Below are 22074 nucleotides of genomic sequence, written 5' to 3'. Positions count from 1 at the left end.
CTTGGCTCCTGTGAGGGGGAGGCTATTAAACGCAGCCGAGTTTGTTCTGCCCCTTTGTAGTGCTTCATACGGGCTACAGATGCCAGCGCTCCTCTGGGTGAAACAAACAGTAGAGGAATTGTAGGACGGAAGGGAGCGATTACTAAACTCCTGCCCTGCTCAGCATCTGCTGATTGATTCTGACTGACTGCCACTGCTCTCAACATGAGGCCGCGGCGTTCATTTTAAAAGCAGATCAACTCACTTTCACAAGTTTTCATGCTAGGAAGCTTTATGGGGAAACTCGCAGAGGTGTTGCATGAAACGCATGTGTGAACATAAACAGGGGTGAGAGTTAAAGCTTGAATGTTTGGAGGACATGCTTTTATGTGATGATAATAAAACTCTGGAAACTCAAAGGGCACTTCTTTAACTGTTACAAGGCAAAACAACAAGGAAAACATGATTTTAAACATTTTATTTAATGATTTACAATACATTTAATATCCATTTAAAAATATTATTAATGATATTGAAGTATAAATACTAAAGTATTAACGGTACTTTTACTCCACTACTTACTTCAACCTGCAACCCCAACATGACATTAGATTGACGTTGTACCTTAACGTCATGGGGACGTTGCATTTTGTTTGGAAATGAAAATCGGGTTGACATTGGAACCAAAGGGCAGGCTGACATCAATGTCCAACGTCCAACTTAAAATCAACCAAACATCAGCGTCTAATGATGTTACAGCTTGACGTTACCACTATGATGATGTGTATCAAATGTTGGATTTCGGTTGCCATAGCTGACGAATAAATGTCAGTATTTGACGTCAATATGATGTTGGTTTAAGACGTTGGCTCAACGTTGAATTTTGGTCACTTACCAACACAACCTAAAATCAACAAAATATCAACGACACTTGGAGTCGTTATTGGACATCAAAATAATGTTGTCCTTAGACCCTTGCTAGACATTGAATTATGGTCAGCTGACTTCACAACCCAAATTTAAACTAATATTAACGTCTTATGATGTCTTATACTGTATATATACTGTATATATGTTTTTCAGTGCTGGCATGTGGCTGGAAGGGCATCTGCTGCGTAAAACATGGAATAGTTGGTGGTTCATTCCGCTGTGGTGACCCCTAATAAATAAGTAACTAAACTGAAGGAAATCGAATAGTTAAATGATAGTAATATGTGATCACTTTATATAAAAAATAAGTCTTATTATATTGAATAAATAAATGAATTAATTAATTAATTGGATTTTTGTGTTTTTAAATGTTCTGTCTTTAAGTGAAAATAATATTATTTATGAAGTTATTCATATATATAAAATATTTATTTATTGTAAGACATGAATTAATGAAGTTTTTACCTGTATTAAGATTTTAGTCTTTGTTGATGTTGTATTACACTAAATAATAATAATAATAATTCACCAGATTACTTAAACTGATTTAATAGAAAAGAATTCTTAATTTCAGATAAATTGTAGTGATTTTGTAGGGTACATATGATATTTTCAATCTTGAATAATATATTACAAATGCAGTTCAAGCATAGATAAATACAATATTGTGGTATTGAGGTACAGATCCTGAACAATCAACCCTGCATCTCATAATGTAATCACTATGAAAGTTACAAACATTATAATTTCTTGTAGCCAGACGATTTAAACTGAAATACTGCAATGTTCGCACAGTCACTTGCCTTAAAGGAGGGGTGCCCAATTTTTTTTTTTGAAGGGCAAAAAACCAAGCTTGATTGAGGCTAGTGGGCTAAAGGCAAATATAGGTGGGTAATTTACCATGGGTAATTTCCTAATTTATTTAATAATATTAATAATATATAAGCGGCTTTGTATACTAAATACCAAATAAATAAGTTCATTTTAAAAAAAAGATGAATAAAAGCCTATCCTACTACATTTAAAATGGCACTTCAGACCAACAGAGAATTGCAGATGTGGATTTTCCTTGTTATTTGTGGCTCTAAAGGTGTGATTATTTCTCTAAACTAAAGATGAATGAACGAACAAGGAATTCAGTACTATCTAAACAGGATGGCAGAAGAGAAAGAAAAGAAAACATGTTCAAATGTCTTTAAACACAGCATCACATGCACTCAGAACAAGCAGGAAGACTCAGAGTAAATACAGTTTAAGTACTATTGCATAAGCTCTGAAATTTGACACTGACTGACATGTGAACTGAACCTACTCAGAGGATGTGGAAAAAGTCTCACAGGAAACGTATATATCTGCTCTCAGACATATAGGTATCAATTCAGGGAAACAATGCTTCTCTGAAAAATTTGAATGGGTATAAAACACACAACTTACAAAAAAAAACGAGGAACAATCAACTTCCAATCTACATTAAAGCAAACTGTATTTTTCCATCACGGTTGCCAGCGGTCCTGCAAACTGTAACACAAAACCTCCTTCCACTAATACAACAAACCACAATGTGGCATAAAACATGTTCCACAACAACTTCCACAACTCTGCTCATAGAGGTTTTGCAATTTGTTTTAATATGACACATTTGCTCTCGCTAAAACGAATGATTGGGTTTTCCTGAGCAAAAGTCACAGGACATTAGCATACTCAACAACATCATTTTCCACTCGAGTTATAGTGCTAATCGCTATGAAGGAAAACTAAACTTTAAAATTGTTCTAAATTTCGCCGCATAGAGATGATTAATCTACTTCATTAATAGGAAATGATTATCTTTTATTATGGAAAAAGAGCCCTATGAGAAATAAAGCTAAAAGGGATAGTTCACCTAAAAATGAAAAGTTTGCTATATACTGTATAATTTAATCACCCTCCACTTTTTCCAAACCTGTTTCAGTTTATTTCTTTTGTTGAACACAATGGAAGATTTGTCAATTACTGATTGTGATTGTTTTATGCTGCTACGATGGATATCAATGGCTGCTTTTTTCAACCATCTGGTTTTGTGTTCAACAGAATAAATCAATTCATAAAAGTTTAGATTCTCCTGAGTGTTAGTATATGGTGAAGAACTTATAATTTTATTTGAATGATTTCTTGATTAGGTGTGTAATGTAGCTTTTTGTCAATTTGAGGGTGCTTTCACACCTAGACTTTTGTTTCGGATCCTGGTGCGTTTCGCCAGTTAGCACAATTTGTTTGGCATATGTGAATCCAGCAATCGTGCTCGGATCCACGCCAAAAAAACCCGTCTGAGATCACCTGAATGAGGTGGTCTCGGCTCGATTTAAACGAGTGGATCATATGTAGTGAGAAAGCAATGAGATCCGAACCAGGCTTATAAGGCATGGTTATAAGGCATGCTCGCTCCTATTTGTGTGATCAATCTGGCAATCTGTATGTGTCCTGTCATGATTGGAGGGGCTGGACAGAAAAAAAAACTTTCCAATATTTAGAATTAGGACTGCAAAACCTATTTTAACCACTAGTGGTAATCCTACTTCACCTTTAAGTCATGATGTATGTAATACATTTTCTTCTATTCATTTGAAATTTTAAAAACAGCCATTCATTGATCACTGTTTAGTCTTACATAAGTATTACAGCACACTATGAGCGCTTATTGGTACCATTTGTTGAACCCTCTTAAATGGTACACAGTGTGAGACACAAATACAATTCAAATGCAAATATCACAGCCATTTTAACTCCAAAGTGACTTAAGAGCAAAAACTCCCATGTGAAATGCACAAATAATCTGATAGAGCAAACTGGGAACGGTGGCGAAAAATGAAAGATTTCAAATCTGAGCAAACTGGAAGTTGCTCATACTTTTATTTCAGTATGTTGATGGAAATGGATATGAATATTGAGTAGGGGGTGGAGCTTTCTTTTAGCGCATCATTAGCACTAAAAGAAAGTCCCCCCCCCCAAACACACACACACACACACACACACACACACACACACACACACACACACACACACACACACACACACACACACACACACACACACACACACACACACACACACACACACACACACACACACATAGCTTTGCACAATTGTTTAGTTTATATAAATAAAAATCCATCTTTTCAACATTTTCTGATTGAAGTTGACACACTGCTCAAATCTTTACGTATTTGTAACAACAAAAAAATGTGTCAGATTTTTGGAACTATATTAATAACTTTCTTTGTTTTGTTCATCTTTTTTCTTTCTGCAGTTAACGTAACTTATGTTTTCCCTCTCTTGTATCTCTTTCATATTCATCTCCTGATTGTGGTTGTATATTTTCATTCATGAATAAAAAAAAAAAGAAAAAAGAATATTGTGGAAGAAGCAAGTTGACGTGAATAGCCACTACTAAGCAAATTGTTAGACTTTGATTACCAAAACAAACATAGCCTACATAAAAATGTGTAGGACTTTTTGGAAAGCACAAACTATTGTTCACCTAAAGAATAACAATGTGCAAAATGAATATAAACATTGTACATTTTTATTTCACACAGTCTTGAAATAGCCCCCCAAAAAGCCTGAAAGATCTTGTAGCTTTTGTTTTGACACATCAATAAGTTGGTTTCTTTTCTACCCAAACCAAATCACTTTATCCACGTAGAGTACTTTAAACCTAGTGTAGGAGACTTCCAAAACAAAATTAAGAATTTATAAGTATAATAGTATAATCAAAATACCACAATAAAAGCATTTTGACAAAGGTTGTTTTGTCATAAATTAACCAAAACAAATACAAACCGCAACATGGCTGACAATGACTGAGATTGTGTTGGCTTACAACATCCTATATGTGAATACAGACATTGAGACCCACTGACCTCTGTGTATCTGTGTCCCAGACGGATGCTCCAGCGCTCGCGGCTGTCCCGGGTCACTTGCGTGTGTTTGGAGGTCTGCGGATCTGACTGACGGATGTGTTTTTGGCTGACTCCCCGAGAGGAAGGTGAGGAGGCAGATGTGAGAGGCTGGAGGCCTTCCTGAAATTAAACCAAATCTATTCCTTAATCCAAGTGCGCCGTTCTTATCTGGAATGATAAACTGTTTGCTATCCATGTGTACAAAACTCCATGTTTTTCATATAAATGCATTTGTTTAAACGCCGGAAGACAACACAGGTTTGTACACAAAGTTTGTGTAGAAGAGTGGTGTGACGATATAGTTGTTATTGTGTGCGCAAGTACCTACGTTTGAGTTGTGTACAACAAACTGAGGGAGGTCGACGAGAACTTTTAGCATTTGAGGGGAAACAAAAATCACCAACAAACCTGTATATGAAGAGAGAATTGTGACTAAAAAAGCCCACACATTCATTGTTAAATTTTCAAAATAAAGGCAGCTAAATAAGGGTAGAGGTAGCATACAAAAAATAAAAAAGGACACAATGTACTACACAAAATTCTAATTCTTAGCAATTTATTTATTTATTTATATATAAACAATTGAAAATATAGGGCCAATGAAATGTTATGAATGTGTTCTCCAATAGATATTGGCTACACATTTAGACATTCTTTTATTCAGTTATAAATTCAATATATGGATTTTATATAAGAAAAAATCATTTCTATTCTTAAAATACTTTTGAGTAAATTCTTTTTTTTTTTTTTTTTTTGGAACAAGTGCAAATAAATTTTGATATAAAACTAAAATAGAAAGTACAACAACAAATACAATAAAACATTTGCATGAATGATATTTGCAGCAACACAGTTAAAAAAAAAGAACAAAAAGAAAATCTGTTTTGCTTGTTAATCATAGTTTCAGTTGCATTTATGGCTATACATGCCACTATAAGTTTCTGCATATGATTTTTGCAAACTTCAACTTTAAGTATAATAGTTCACCCTGAATTTAATATTTACTCATCACAGTTCCACACAAGACTATGTATTATGAAGAGTGCTGGAAACCAAACAGTAAACAGCTGCCATTGACTTCCATAGTAGGAAAGTGGCTACTTTTAAACATCGAAGAAAAAAAGCTGTGAGTAAATGACACCATTTGTGTTAACTATTCCTTCAAGTGGTTAACCATATTTTCTGCACTATAGATTTCATGTGGCTACCATTTTAAAAGGGAAATCGAGATTGCGGTGGGAAGAAAGCCTAAAGTATCGCCTAGAGTCAGACAGAAATATTGTGTACCTGGCCGTATATCTTATCAGCAAAGAGAAAGTGACACAAATTTATAACTTTAGTGACCCGAAGGTCCGTTCTGAATGCATAATGAAAATCGGACCTCATTTTCAGCTATGGAAATGGCACTAAAGTTAGCGTTTTCTTTCTCAAACAAACGTTTAGATGCCATTTATCAAACTCAAGTTAATGAACCGATTCTTTCACTATATTAGACTTCATACTGAATTTCGGTATTAAAATAAAAAAAGACTTTTAAAAAAATAAATTTCCCGCTAACATTTAAGGCACTGTGTGCTTAAACACCACTGATTTGCCATAGTATTCATCAATGCTCAGCAGAAATGACTGTGACTGGCCATGAAGATCTTCAGCTCACTGAATTTCACCCATGTTTAGAGTCCAAACACAGACAAGCAATCCACTAATGACTCTACTGACCTTTATGGCTTTAAAACGCTCTACTGTCGGCGTACCTGTGTTTGCACTTGGTGAAGAGCTGTGAACTGATGACCTTTACGGTATAGGGCAGAAAATAAAGGAATAGTTAACCCAAATTGTGTCGTTTACTCACTTGCTTAAAGCTCTTTTTTTCTTATTCTGTTAAACATACAATATGATATTGTGATGTATATCGTTAGCCTGCTATGGAATTCAGTGGCAGCTGTTTACTGTTTGGTGTCCAGCATTCTTTATAATATAGTCTTGTGTGGAACTAAATGTTACATTTTTCTGCACTATAGGTGAAAAACTGTAAAATAAAATAGGGTTATTTCAACACAAAATTGGTTTAAAAATATGGTCAAACCCAACCCATTTTTAAAAAGGATTGAAGTTGGGTTATTAATAATGTAATTCAAAAATGTAACCTAATGGTTGGGTTTGGTTGAAGCATTCTTTAGAGCAGGGGTGTCAAACTCAATTCCTGGAGGGCCGAAGCCCTGCACAGTTTAGTTCCAACCCTGCTCCAACACACTTACCTGTAGGTTTCAAACAAGCCTGAAGGACTCAATTAGTTTGGTCAGGTGTGTTTAATTAGGGTTTGAACTAAACTGTGCAGAGCTGCGGCCCATTTGGAACTGAGTTTGACACCTGTGCTTTAGAGGGACATCTGGTGGCAACAAACAGAACTGGAAATGTTTTTAACCATTGGATGTGCCAAAGTTTTATGTCCAACTAAGCAAATTCAAAAAACTTCACTTATTTTATGACAACACTATTTCAACTAATCCGTTAAGACAAAGTGACTTTCCCCATTTACATCAGCAGGATTAAAGAAAAGAAAAGAGACTGGCGTGTGTGGTTTAGCAGATCACCTGAAACACTGTATGTGCCAGTGGCTGCTGGTGTGGAGAGCATGAGGTCAGTGAAGTGCAGCGTCAGTGTCAGTCCTGGAGGAGAGCAGAGGAAATCACTCCTGCAGCAGTCCATGCATCACACATTGTTATTGTCTTCAATCCTTCTTTAGAGCCAGAGCCGCATATCCCAATAAATCACACTGAAAGCTTTTATGTCCTTTAATCCAATTTTGGATTTAACGTCCTGCCAAGCATTGTAAAGTGATGGGAAATACTTTCACAATAGCCAGTACATGAAATGTCTTCCTCCCTATAGCATTTACATGGTAGATGTTCATGTTAGTCTGTGAAAATTCATCACAACTTTTCTGTTCTGTGATTGTCTACTGGGTTTAACGTGGTTTATTAAATTCACTCAAAAACACAAAAATCACCAGAGAAAAACTCTGAAAAATGCACTTGTCACTCTTTGTAATGCTGGTGTCCTTATATTGTCAAATTTGTCTTGTTTGGGTGTGAGCAAAGACACGTTGTTTTAGTGTAAATGATCTGCTGATTTCCATAAGAGGGCAGAGCCTCTTCATGCTCTGACACTCCAGAAACAGCAAAACAAGCAAATGTCATAAATGTCACAAATGGTCAGAAGAAGCTGAAGCCTTATGGTGCATTTGTAACCTCACTGGTCCTACACCACCCAACCTGCTCTGAGCAGGGATCGAACTGGTGATTCCTACATGACGGTTGCTCTACCAAGGAGGCTAAAGACCATCACCTTTAGCGTCTATCGCTGGAGCACCTAAAGAGGTCAGAGGAGGGAGGTTTACCTGCACAGCACTTGCTGGCCTCAATTACACTTACCCTCTTACACCTCACTCCAATCTAGTTCACGGCACAAATGTAACCTTGCCAGTCCTACACCACCCAATCGACAATGAGCTGGATCAAACCGGCTACTTTCCGCATTTGAGTCAGTTGCTCCACCAAGGAGGCTATGACCGTGGCCTCCAGCATCTGTCACTAGAGCACCTTTATAGGTCAGAGGAGTGAGGTTTACCTGCACAGCATTTCACTAGCTGGCCTCCATTACAATTCCCCCTAAACCTCACTTCCACAACTGTCACTAGAGCATCTTTAAGGGTCAGACATGGATTAAGCGTTAAGCGCAAGTGACTTAGCAGCTCGTAACTTTTTGATTTACTTGCTAATTCGTATGATTTCATTTGTACAATTTAGTAATATTTGCTCATCCCCCAATGATGGTTGGGTTTAAGGGTGGGATTTGGTGCTACGGTTTACCTGCACAGCACTTCACTACCTGGCCTCTGCAACACGTTTACACCAGACGCGGATAAATTTTTAAGCGCAAGTGATTTACCAACACTATCTCATGGCAATTTGTAACTTTTTGATTTAGTTGCTAATTTGTATGAATTTGTACCATTTCCTTTGTACAATTTAGTATGATTTGCTCATCTCCCAATGATGGTTGGGTTTAAGGGAGGGATTGGTGCCATGCCTCCTTTTTAAAATCATACATTTTCTTATGACTGAACTTACCTACTAAACTCACCTAACATAAAATAGTTACGTTTCCTCACGAGATCAGACTGGATTTACATGTTAAGTCATTGCAAAGACAAAATTAGACATCTAACAGTGATATTTGCGCAAATGAGGCAGTGTGAATGACGCAAATTGACCGAACGACAATGCAAAATGAGGGTTTCAATCATTAGATGCGCTTAACATGTGATTCATGCGAATCGTTCGAGAAATCTAAACGTTGCCGGACATTCGTACCTCCGAAAGATTTGATGGACACCAAAATGGCGCCAAAGAAGTCCACGTCGTTTTTCAGCCTTTCCTATCACATAAAGCACAACTACCCTGTCAACAAAATTCATGTCATTCATTTTCCAATAAAATCAAAGTAATTTTGCATCAGTTGGAAAAATAATTTCATGCGCAAATGAAGTAAGTGAACTCAAAATGTTTAAACTGGCAACCAGTGTGAACAGCCCATTATATGTTCAAAGCGAGTCTAACAGTGTCACATTCAGTTGTGGAGGATTACTGGCCACCGGAACCACTATCAATGTGGAAAGATACATCATTTATAACAAGCATGACTATATAGGAGAAAGAGTACATTTTAATTTCATGCTGACTATATGTTGACTTTAGCTTAGATATTTGAACTGCAAACCAAGATGAAGGAACAGCAGTGCTTCTCTCACTCGTCGTCATCATCATCATAAGTAACCATTACATGCGCCTCTATTCCCTCCTTCCTTGTTCTCCTTCTGTAAGTAATCAGGATGAACAAGGTTCATGTGGCGAGAGCTTCAGGTATGGCGTAGCTCCAGTCTGGAGTTTTTCCCTCTTGATAGTTCAGAGTCCACAGAGTCCATGCATGACAGACTGCAGTGCTGTGACCAGTAAAAGATGAAGTCGACTTGTAAACGATGCCTTTCTCAGCTGCGTTGATTGATGTTGCTGTGCTGACATGGATGAATTACTTTTAGAGGACGCATTGCCAAAGATCTCGATTGTAATGCTATTACATTATCTTTTAATTCTTAAGGGGTATTTTGAAATTTTGCTCAGTGGATTGCAGAATTATCATCCGCATGTTGTATCGATTAGTGTCAACAGGATTTAAGCCATTGAGGATACATGTAATTTATCCCATCCCATTTGATTTTATCATTAAACTGAACCCCACACTATCAGTCTGCATGTGAAAAGTTCAACACAAAGAGGAAAATTTGCATTTGACTTTAGATTCCCATCAAAAAAACACATCTGATCATTTCAAAATGAGTTATCATCTGAGGCTATGTTCGGTCCATGTACAAATGTGATGGGGCAATCGCTTATTTTTTGTTCTATGCTATGCTAAAACACATTTAATTATGCATAAAATTATTTTATTTTATTGCAATGTATCGTGTCTTTGAGAGAACAGAGTATATACAGGAATCAGAAAGTGATTTTAAGACTCTGTCCATACATTTAAAGACCTTAAAATTACTTTAGAAGTTGGATGTATGGACTGACTGTAAGGAAAAAGCTTCAACAGAAAATGTACTTCTTAAAGCGGTTATTGTCTTTTAATATTGACAACACAATGTTGATCATGTTTTATAGTGCTTTTGTTGAAAGTATTGCAACCTTTTGTGGTATCTGTTGATATGGTAATGCTTCTGCGGCCCAGAAGAGGTGACTGGGGAAGCTGGTAACAACAGCCAGTAAGTTGTAGGGAATAAAACTAAAGAGCATTGATAGTTTTCACAAAGAAAGAGTACGAAATAAGGCTTTCATGATTGCCAATGATGAGAGACATCCCTTATCAAACACCTTCCAATTGTTACTGACAGGTCGTCAATATTGTGTTCCCTGGTGTGTAAGAAATATGAAAAAATTATAATTTATACCCCAAGCAATTAGGTTTTTTAAATTCCTTCTCCCTCAGTTATTCCTCAGATATTTAGTAGACTAGATATTTATTTAAAATAGGGGTTCCATGTTTTTAAATGATTTATATATACAGTTGAAGTCAGAATTATTAGTCCCCCTTTAATTTTTCTTCTTTTTTAAATATTTCCCAAATGATGTTTAACAGAGCAAAGAAACATTCACAGTACGTCTCATAATATTTTTTCCTCTGGAGAAAGTCTTACTTAGTTTATTTCGGCTAGAATAAAAGCAGTTATTAATTTTTTTTAACACCATTTTACAGACAAAATTATTAGCCTCTTTAAGCTATTTTTTTTTCGATAGTCTAAAGAACAAACCGTCATTATACAATTACTTGTCTAATTACTAATTAATAAATATCATTCATATATTCTTGGGGTTTTGTAAATAGATATATAGACATATATAACTAACAAACTAACTAACTTAGGTTTCAACCAGTAACAGTGGCGAGATTTTAACTTACAGTATATTTACTAAACATTAATGTAAGAAATTTATCCAAAACTAAAATATCATTCATATACTTAATGAAAATCTATTTTTCATTCATTCATTCATTTATTTATTACCGCTTTTCCGGGGAAGGGTTGCAGGAGCAGCAGTCTTAGGAGAGAACCCCAGACTTTTCTCTCCCCAGACACCTCCTCCAGCTCCTCTGGGGGGATCCTAAGGCATTCCCTGGCTAGCCGAGAGACAAAAAAAAAAAGCGCTGTTCACACAGGCGAGGACGTTACGGAAATTTTCCGGAAAAGAGCATTCACACATCCATTCCAAAATACCGGTAAATTCTGACATCATTCACCACAAATGAGCTTTAAACGGCTGCGCTTGTATTTGTAAACATTTGACTAAATTACAAACTCTGTGGATGATCAATATTGTGAACAACTTTCGCAGGATCACTTTCGCATGTCGAGATGTTCATAATATGTGCGTGTGCAGGCGCTCACAGGCTGTTTCACAGGCACATGCAAAGTTTGAAGGTAAACAAACAATGGCTTATCATAAGCATCTCATCGATGATTATTTACACAGTTGGCATTAAGAAGAACATATAAAAGTGATCTGACTAACTTCTAGCAGCTAAATGTGTCTGGAAAAATATTCAAAGGCTTTTATTCTCACAAACCGCGCGGACGTAAATGCGTCTGACTGTTGTGATTGGCTAAAGCAGATGTCTCACGTCAGCACGTTCTAGACGTGCACGCGCTTATTACGGCAATCTTCCTTCTGCATTCACACAGCGCAGCATTCTGGCAAATTGCCGGTAATGTTACAACTTCTCTTTCCGGAAAATAGCCAGAACGAATTTACCGGTATTTTCAAAAAGGACCTGTTCACACATACAACCTTTCCGGAAAATTGCCGGTAATTTTCCGGAAAGGTCTGTATGTGTGAAAGGGGCTAAGGTCTCCTCCTGGTATGCGTCTACATCCCTAGGTAGGTAGGCGTCTACCTACCTTGGTAGGCATCTAGGAAGCATCTGAATCAGATGCCCGAGCCACCTCAGCTGACTTATCTCGATGTGGAGGAGCCGGGGCTCTACTCCGAGCTCCTCCTGGGTGTCGGAGTTCCTCGCCCTATTCATTAAGAGTGCGCCCTGCCACCCTGCGAAGGTAACTCATTTCAGCCGCTTGTATCCAAGATCTTGTTTTTTCGGTCGTGACCCAAAAATCATGACCATATGGGAGAGTAGAAATGTAGATTGATCGGTAAATCAAGAGCTTTGCCTTTCGGCTCAGCTTATTCTTCACCACAACGGACCAATACATTGACCACATTACTGCTGCCACTACACCAATCGGCCTCGTTCCATCCTCCTCTCACTTGTGAATTGATGTAAACTTGTGAATTGATGTACATTCGAATCATTCATGTTTTTAAAAGTGTAAAAGAGCACATGCTGTTGTGTTTGTGCGCTCAGGTTCAGAGACGAGCAGAGCACACACACATCTAAAGTCATCTTAATAGGAGCGCTTTAATAATCAGATAGGTGTCAAAACGAGGTGTTTAGTGATTATTCATATTAACCCTCATTTGTGTAATAAACAAAGGAGTTGAGAATCAAACGACATGTGAAAATAAAACATTTCTCCTACATAATTTATATTTTAAACACTTTTTCTTGGTTCATTTATCAGGATGTGTATAATTTATGATTTTTGAGGATGTGCAATTTCTCCCAACCCATTAGATTTTATCATTATACAAACCTTACACTATCAGTCTACATTCCACAAAGTGGAAAATGTGCATTTGACCTTAGCTTTCCATCCTGAAAACCAACTAATTATTTCCAAATTGACAAAGCTAAAGTATGAAGCTTAAACAGGAACCAACTTGTTCTTTTAAGTGGCTTTCTTTTCTTTTAAGAAGTAACCAAACGGTGCATGCATAATCTCTTAATATGGCAGATCACCAAACGTCTTTACCGACTCCAAATCCAGTCTCTGATCTTTGGCCCATTTGACCGAAACCCATCATTTGTTTACGGCTTGGCCCGCCAGATATGATGCTTTTCCAGAGCGGTGAGTCACGGCTCCCATCTCTTCGTGTTTTTTAGAGTTGTCCAAAACCCTGCAGGACTGGAGAGAGAAAATAGACATTTTGACATCAATGGTCCGGAGATTGTCTGATTTGCGTCCACGTCTACATTCAGATGCTCTTGTGTTTACTGCAGAGTAGGTGAACCTCTGACACAGGATGAGTATTTTTAGGGTTAGCAGACCTAATTGACTGCTACTGATTATAGTGTTTGTGTGAAGCAGCTTGTAAAAACATCTGTGCATGACTAATGCTGTTACGACTGCACTTCCCATGGGCGACTATCTATTAGATTTACTTCAGCTCCACCCTGGACTCCAATACAACATAAACTGCTAGGGCAACAGGTTTGGGTACTTCAGTAAACTGTTTTTCCTGACAAAATCTCAACTAAAACCATGTAAACATTCATTTTAATCGTCTATCTGTATTTTGGCCACTTTTATGATTCTTCGTGGTCATTTTTGAAAGTGCATACAGGGGTGTTTTAAACAGTATTTCTTTTTTTTCCATAACAGAAGGAAGGTTTGGAACCATTTGATGAATTAGTAAGTTAACGGATCAGTAAGTTGTTTGGGAGAAGTGTACCTTTTGAAATGGTACTACTCAGTGACAACACCAAAAATTACTTTAACATTCCCCAGAAAGCTTTTAACGCTAAGAAAGAATGGTTCTTTGAATTACAAGGTTCATTGGGAACACAATCTTATCAAGTCCCAAGTTACATTTTTCATATTTTTATAAATCACTTTAGTAAGACTTGGCATGATGGATGGCAAACAGATAGATAGATAGATAGATAGATAGATAGATAGATAGATAGATAGATAGATAGATAGATAGATAGATAGATAGATAGATAGATAGATAGATAGATAGATAGATAGATAGATAGATAGATAGATAGATAGATAGATAGATGGATTGACAAATGGATGGATGATAAACATTGGATGAATTGATGATAAACATTAGATTAATGGATGAATAGATGGATGATAAACATTAGATGGATGGATGGATGGATGGATGATAAGCATTGGATGAATGGATGAAAAACATTGGGTGGATAAATAATAGACATTGGATAAATGGATGGATGAATGGATGATGAACATTGGATGAATGGATGGATGGATGATAAACATTGGATGGATGGATGGATGGATGGGTGCATGGATGATGAATGGATGGCTGGATGATAAACATTGGACAGATGGATGGATGGATAAATTATGAACAATGATTGGATGGATGGAATGATAAATGATGGATGGATGGAAAACATCGGAGGTGGATGGATAAATGATAAACATTGGATGGATGGATAAATGGATGGATGGATGGGTGGATGGATGGATGGATAAACATTGGATCGGCGAATAGATAGATGGATGGATGATAAACATTGGATAGATGGATGGATGGATAGATAGATGGATGGATGGATGGATGGATGATAAACATCGGAGAGATGGATGGATGGATGGATGGATGGATGGATGAATGATAAACATTTTATGGATACATGGATAAATTATAAACATTGGATGGATGGATGGATGGATGGATGGATGGATGGATAAATGAATGGATGGATGGATAAATGAATGAAAAACTGGATGATGGATAAATAAATGGATGGATGGATGGATGAAACAAAAAAATGATGGGTGGGTGGATGGAACAAAAGAATGAATGGACTCATGGAGGACAATCTGGATACATGGTGGATGGATAGACAAACAAACGGATGAATAAATGATAAACAAAGATTAGAACATATGGATGGTAAACAGGGAGACAGATAAATGGAGATAGATGGATTGATAGATGACAAACAAGCAGATGGATGAATAGATAGACATCTCATGCTCTATTACTGTTATATATGGACCCTTCTTAAATAAATGATATAAGAATGAAATAAAAAGTATGGTTTACTAGCTGAGAAGGTCACGCTGCTTTACCCACTGAGATCAATCTGGTGTTCTTCCTCCTAAACAGACATGGAGATATTCTTCTAATGGCCCAAAGACCGGAGAGACTGCAGAGAGAAAGAATAACAGGGTGTAAAATCCAGCAAGTGTTTTTCCAGTCTCTACAGGGAACGAGCAGAAGCGGAAGAGCAGGATCAGTGTGAGGCAGATCTGCACTGAACATCACTCATTCACAAACTCTCCATCTCATCCTGACCACAACACACACTCTTCAATCAGCACTAAGACCATTACATTAATTACACCATCAGCCGTGATTATTCACACATGCAGGGCGCGGGTGAGTTAGTGGTTAATGTAGTGCTAATTAAAAATACTGAGCAATGCTGATGGAATAATAGGTTTTAATCAAAAGTTTTATATAACTGAATATTCTAAATGACTAAACAGTCATGCATTTCTGAAGGTTTAATATGGTTAAAGTTGGTAATCCGAATATTTCATAATGTATTAAACATTATCATAATAGAGGTGTAAAAATATGCAATCTTAAACAGTAGTGGAGATCATGTCATGGGGTAAGTTGAATGTTTGAAAAATATTAATATGGATAATTGTGTATTATTAGAAATGCTAGCCATTAAAGTTATGTTTTATATTTTACATATTCAGAAATCAGCCAAAAAAAGGTCCAGTATTAAGAATATGAAAGAATACCCATTTACTGATGCTCTAAAATGCTGTTTTTTAACTCAACATTGCTCACAAATGGACCTGGAAATTCTTTATTATTATCATTAATATATATTATGTATGTTATATTTATACAACAGTTCTGTCTGGTTCTCAAATCTGATTGGCTGATAGCCGTGCAATATTCTGCAATATCATATATACATACATATATATATACATACATATATATATATACATACATATATATATATACACACACACACACACACACACACATACATATATACATATATACATATATACATATATATATATATATATATATATATATATATATATATATATATATATATATATATATATATATATATATATATATATATACTGCTGTCTCTTAGAGATTGAGCAGTTTCAGGAACTGACAGTAACCTGTGGACTGATGGAAATATCCTTGGAGAATTCAGGAATGATTTCATTTGCACCTGCCCTTCATTACATATACATATACACACACACATATATACACAGCCACATCGCACTGCTACTGGTGTGATATTGCTCATAAACATACAGTATATATAAACCCAGATTTGTTTCGTTAGAGGACTGTTCTTTCTGAAATTTAATCTGATTAAATATATTTTTATCAAGTTCTCTATTTTTTCATATTAATATATTTTAAATTGCATAATAATATGTTTTCCAATTTATTATAGTGAATAAAAACATGTAAAAATTATGTATATATTCTGTTTTATTTACTGTTTTCAAATCATGCGAACAATACATTGTATATATTATATTTTGATACACATTCACATTCATACATCCCTTAAATGTATTTGGGCATGCAAAAATAAAATATACTGATACATTATTAAAAAAAAATTATCACTACAGTTTATTTTAATTTTAAATTAGTTACATTTTATACATAGGATTATTTGCTTTGGCATTTTCTTCATAAAATATATTTCTGTACAGTAGTTGTTCAGTTTTAATTTAATTACATTTTTTGTTATTTTGTATATTTATTCCTTTTCTTTTGGCTTAGTCCCTTTATTAATCTGGGGTCGCAACAGCGGAATGAACCGCCAACTTATCCAGAATATGTTTTACGCAGCAGATGCTCTTCCAGCTGCAATCCATCTCTGGGAAACACCCATACACTCATTCACTACCCACTGTGCCACCGCGCCACCCTGTTTCACATATTTTGTATGTTATTTAGATTGAATAAATGTATAAACAAATTAATACATTAAATATTTACAAACTTTCAAACAGCACAGTACCGTCTAAAGACCTAAGTCAAGATTTCCCACACATATAAACTCAAACCAGTCCGCAGGTGTGTGTGTGTCCATCTAAATCTCATGTCCAATCTATCATACGAAAGATATTTGAAAAGATAAATGACCAGTGCTCTTTCCAGTACAGCGGGCAGGATTCATAAGATGAGATAAACCTATAGAGTTATAATGAGATAAAGCTGAAACAGGACGTCACCTCGGTCACAGCCGACACTGAGAGACTGGTTTGGCTTCTTTACGTCCTCAGAGATTGAGCAGTTTCAGGAATTGACAGTAACCTGTGGACTGACGGAAATATCCTCGGAGAATTCAGGAATGATTTCATTTGCACCTGCCCTTCATTAGATTCCCACTCGCGCCTCCGAGATTTCCATCTGCAATAATCCAATTTAAAAACAGGTCTAATCTTACATGGGAAATGACTGATACAGAGATGGAAAATGAGGACAGATTATTATTTAAGGTGGATGAAATTTTAAATAAAGTGACAAAATCATTGTACTGGTTGTTACTTAGTTTGTGGTGAATGAGAATTTGTAAACGACAGGAAATTTGATAAAATACATACCGCGAATGAACCTGAAGCTTCCATGAAGAGGAATGAAGCATTTGCTGAATATATACACAAATGTAAACCTGTTCACAGAAGGAAATCTAGCAAAAATGCATAGTAGTTTCCACAAAAATATTAACCAGCACAACTTATTGGTAACATTTCTGGAGAATCTGAAAGAGTGGAGTAATGATGATGAAAGGTTAGGGGAAAATAAATAAACACATTTTAATAAAGAGGAATAATCAAGAATACAAATTTGTAAAATTGGTTATAATTTTGTAGTTTGTATTTTTTTTATGGAAGAAATCTATCTATCCATCCATCCATCCATCTAAATTATATTTATATTCCTACCCAGTGGGCATCTTAAAGTCAAAACAACATTAAAAATGTCAAAAATTCTAATCAATTTAATGTTAAAACCTGTCCATTTGACATCCACATATTGATGCTCTTTTGACAATTACAATATTGTCATTAAAACAATTAAAATGCATGAACCTTTTATTCTTATGTAAAAGCTGCAATTACAAATGACAAATTTACACACAATTTTATAACCTCTACAATGCACGCAACTACCTAGATCTCAAAATGACATCTAACATTGACATCAAAAGCACGTTAAAGGCTAAAAATAAAGGCTAACCCTTATTTTATAGGAAAGTACAGTGGAGGAAACCATAGGGAGCAGAGAGAGAGGGCAAGGACCTTGAGCTAGGAATCAAACTCGGGTCGCCGTGTTGTCGACTCACTAACCCAATATAGGCTCATTCTGAAAACGTAGCGCTATATACGTTTCTTTAGATCTCAAATTTTGTTGACAGGTTCTTGACAGGTTTTTTGACATTGGTTTGACATCAGCCACAGCCATGTCACCCTGCAGCCCAAGACCGGTTACTCACTGAAGCTAAGCAGGGCTGAGCCTGGTCAGTACCTGGATGGGAGATGACATGTGAAAACTAGGTTGCTGCTGGAAGAGGTGTTAGAGAGGCCAGCAGGGGGCACTCAAACTGCAGTTTGTGTGAGTCCTATTGCCCTGTAAAAGTGAAGAGGACACTATACTGTCAGTGGGTTCGAATAAGACGTTAAACCGAGGTCCTGACTCTCTGTGGTCATTAAAAATCCCATGGCACTTTTCGTAAAGAGCAGGGGTGTAACCCTAGTGTCTTGGCCAAAGTCCCTCAATCGGCCCTTACAATCATGGCCTACCAATCATCTCTATCTACTGAATTGGCTCTATCACTGTCTCTCCACTCCTCCAATAGCTGGTGTGTGGTGAGCGCACTGGCGCACTGTCCTGTGGCTGCCGTTGCATCATCTAAGTGGATGCTGCACACCACTACCAGTGTGCAGTAAATGATTGTTGAAGTGCTTTGGGTGTATGGCCATACACAATAAATGCGCTCTATAAATACACTTTACATCATGGTGTCCGCTGGGTTCATCATTACTGACATAACACAAGCCTATAGCATGAGCAACTAGATAAAAGTTGGCAGTTCTGCTTTTTCTAACCACTATCGACTCCAACTGAATGAGACTGTTGGTGGTTGTTCACACACAGCCTGTTTTACAGCTTCACATGCAAACTGGGTGTAGCAAAACAATCTAAATTTAAAAAACTACTTCAGACAAAAGCACCATTTGCCTTGCGGTGGTCTGAGAAACAGCACCATCTGTGTCTTACGTGAGATGGAGCGCTTCACATCTGGACCGCATCCTGATGGTTTTAGGGGTGTGGGCACGGCCCGACATCTGTACCCGGCTCACGCCACATGTTTGTAATTGCAATGTGTTGGGCTGTTTGTTAGGAGGAAACTCATCTTTGATCCCGTTTGCAGATCTGGCTGCTGTGTTATCATGACGGGACAGCAGACGCATGCAGAACAGCAACGCAATTCTGATCGGGACACAGGGTGCTGTGGCGTCAGTTTAGGCGGGACATTCTGCGAAAACAAAACATGTTTCACTTCCATTTACACAGAACACTTCCTTCCTAGATGACCAAGCGTCAAACAACAAGACTAATGACAAAAATACAATGGATTTAATGTGGTACCAATTAAATTGTTTTGATGACGGTCGCAGTTATGCAAGCAAAACTGTGAGGCATTTTTGATTGAGTCCAGAAATATATATGTTCAGGTTACCTGGAAAACTATGGAAATCATAAAGAGTTTTATGATTCTGGTTCCTTAATAATATCAGCCCTTTAAAATGTTAAGCATTTAATGAAAACAATTCTAGAACCAAAAACTAAGAGATAATCTCAACAATATTCACTGAAAACCATTGTATAATGTTTCTTGCTTTTTAAATAATGTCCAGTTATTGGTTTTAATATATACTATCTGACGAAAGTCTTGTCGTCTAACTCAGTTGTATAAGCAACAAATAATAACTTGACTTCTAGTTGATTATATGGAAATGTTCCAGAAGGTTGGATCCTAATCATTACAAAAACTGAGAAGACCTATTGGAACCTGCATGGACCCAATATTCTAACTGAAATCTGTCAAGTTTGGTGTATGAAAAATCATGGTTTGGGGTTACATTCAGTATTGGGTGTGCGAGAGATCTGCAGAGTGGATGGCAACATCAACACACACACCACAAACCACAGGAGAGGGCAAATTCTTCAGCAGGATGGCGCTGCTCCTCATACTTCAGCCTCCACTTCAAAGTTCCTAAAAGTAAAGAAGGACAAGGTGTTTGCCAGGATTGGAATTGGAACCACGTGAGGGAAAGTAAATGGTGAGTACATTCCCATTTTTGGTTGTACTATCTCCTTAACATTTATTTTATAAAAAATAATAAAAACACAAAAAACACCAAAACACAATAAACACCTCAAGAACCAGTTTAAAAAGTATTTAATTTTAATTCACTTGATTTTAATCCCCCCATCTTTCTATATATCTTGGTAGCATATACAAAAATGTAATTCTATTGCAAATTGTTGAGATCTTTTAAAATCTTTTTCGTATAAAAAAACAAAACAAAACAAAACAAAACAAAAATATTACGTGCCGTGGGCCAAAGATAAATATACCCAATTATATTACATGAAAGTTTTCATCATGGGTAATTACCTAATTTATTTATCTTATATTTTAAAATATATAGAAAGCATTGGTTTAAATGGTATTAACTTACATAACTTTTAAATGATAACTTATTGCAATAAAAACATACAATCACATTGATAACACAGTGGATTTGAGTGCTGAATACACTAGTCAAGCAGAATCTGAATTTGCTTTGATTTGTTCACCAAAGTCTCTGCATTCTCAGCGACAGTATGTACATTTAAACAAAATCTGATAAATTTACATCATTTAATTGAAACATAATTTCAGCTAGCCTTTCACGATAAAACAAACAACAGGCTACAATACATTTCAACTGACAATCTCTAAACCCTCCCCATCATTCTTTTTCTTTTCTTAGATGAGATGGCGGACCAAATTAAAGGTTACCATGTGCCAACTTTGGCCCGTTGGCCCTAGTTTGGGAGTCTTTGCTTAAACCAATAAATAAAATAAAAGGTTCACAATCATTTTAAAGACATGCATCTTGTTACTGGCCTGAACTACTGTATATTTTAAATAAAACCAGCCAAATATTATGTAACACATTGATATTTCAAACAGCATGAATCTCAAAGTTACCTGTAAGTTGAATGCTTTCGAATCCACAAAAAGAACCAGTTCATTTGAGCCATTCATTTGGATTTTCTAAATGAATAAAAATGCATAAGAGTCATTTGAATGGCAATCAAACCACAGCAGTTGAACGATAGATTCAATTATACCACTGTTGTTTATTAAAAATGCATACAATAGAACATTGGACAGATGCAAACACACTTCTGTTGACAAACCTTACATAACCGTTGTCTATATGTAATTTCTATTATTGCTCTTCCTGCAGCTTATGTTAGAACGGTTAGCACTTGGCAGTCTTTCTCAACTGATGGCATCTTGTTCTAGAGAGAAGATATTTTCAGAAGAGAGCATCGAAAATAAATGCAGCGTGTACAGGCCCGGAAAAGGCTTGCTCAGGCCACGCGGTTTCCTCTGGTGTAGGCCTTAACAAAACACCTCCAGGCTCCTC

The 22074-nt window shown here is 36.4% G+C and overlaps 2 long non-coding RNA genes across 2 annotated transcripts in view; both read right to left on the bottom strand.

Moving 5' to 3' along the window:
* The window catches only part of LOC141377881 (uncharacterized), a 35785-nt gene extending 30483 nt beyond the window's left edge, over positions 1 to 5302 (bottom strand). The window contains exons 1-2 of the long non-coding RNA XR_012390979.1: positions 5176 to 5302; positions 4809 to 4967 (exon numbers count right to left, since the gene is read on the bottom strand). This is a non-coding gene — a long non-coding RNA (uncharacterized lncRNA). The remainder of the gene's footprint in view (positions 1 to 4808; positions 4968 to 5175) is intronic.
* Positions 5303 to 11021: 5719 nt separating this feature from the next.
* Positions 11022 to 21695, bottom strand: LOC141377878 (uncharacterized). Its single transcript, XR_012390976.1, has 5 exons — positions 21630 to 21695; positions 20570 to 20645; positions 17596 to 19904; positions 15395 to 15497; positions 11022 to 13491 (listed from the first exon to the last, which is right to left on the bottom strand). It is a non-coding gene; the product is annotated as an uncharacterized lncRNA (long non-coding RNA).
* Positions 21696 to 22074: the final 379 nt, after the last annotated feature.

The sequence above is a fragment of the Danio rerio genome, chromosome 15 (genome assembly GCF_049306965.1).
Source record: "Danio rerio strain Tuebingen ecotype United States chromosome 15, GRCz12tu, whole genome shotgun sequence".
NCBI lineage: Eukaryota > Metazoa > Chordata > Actinopteri > Cypriniformes > Danionidae > Danio > Danio rerio.
This window is presented reverse-complemented; position numbering and strand designations above follow the sequence as displayed.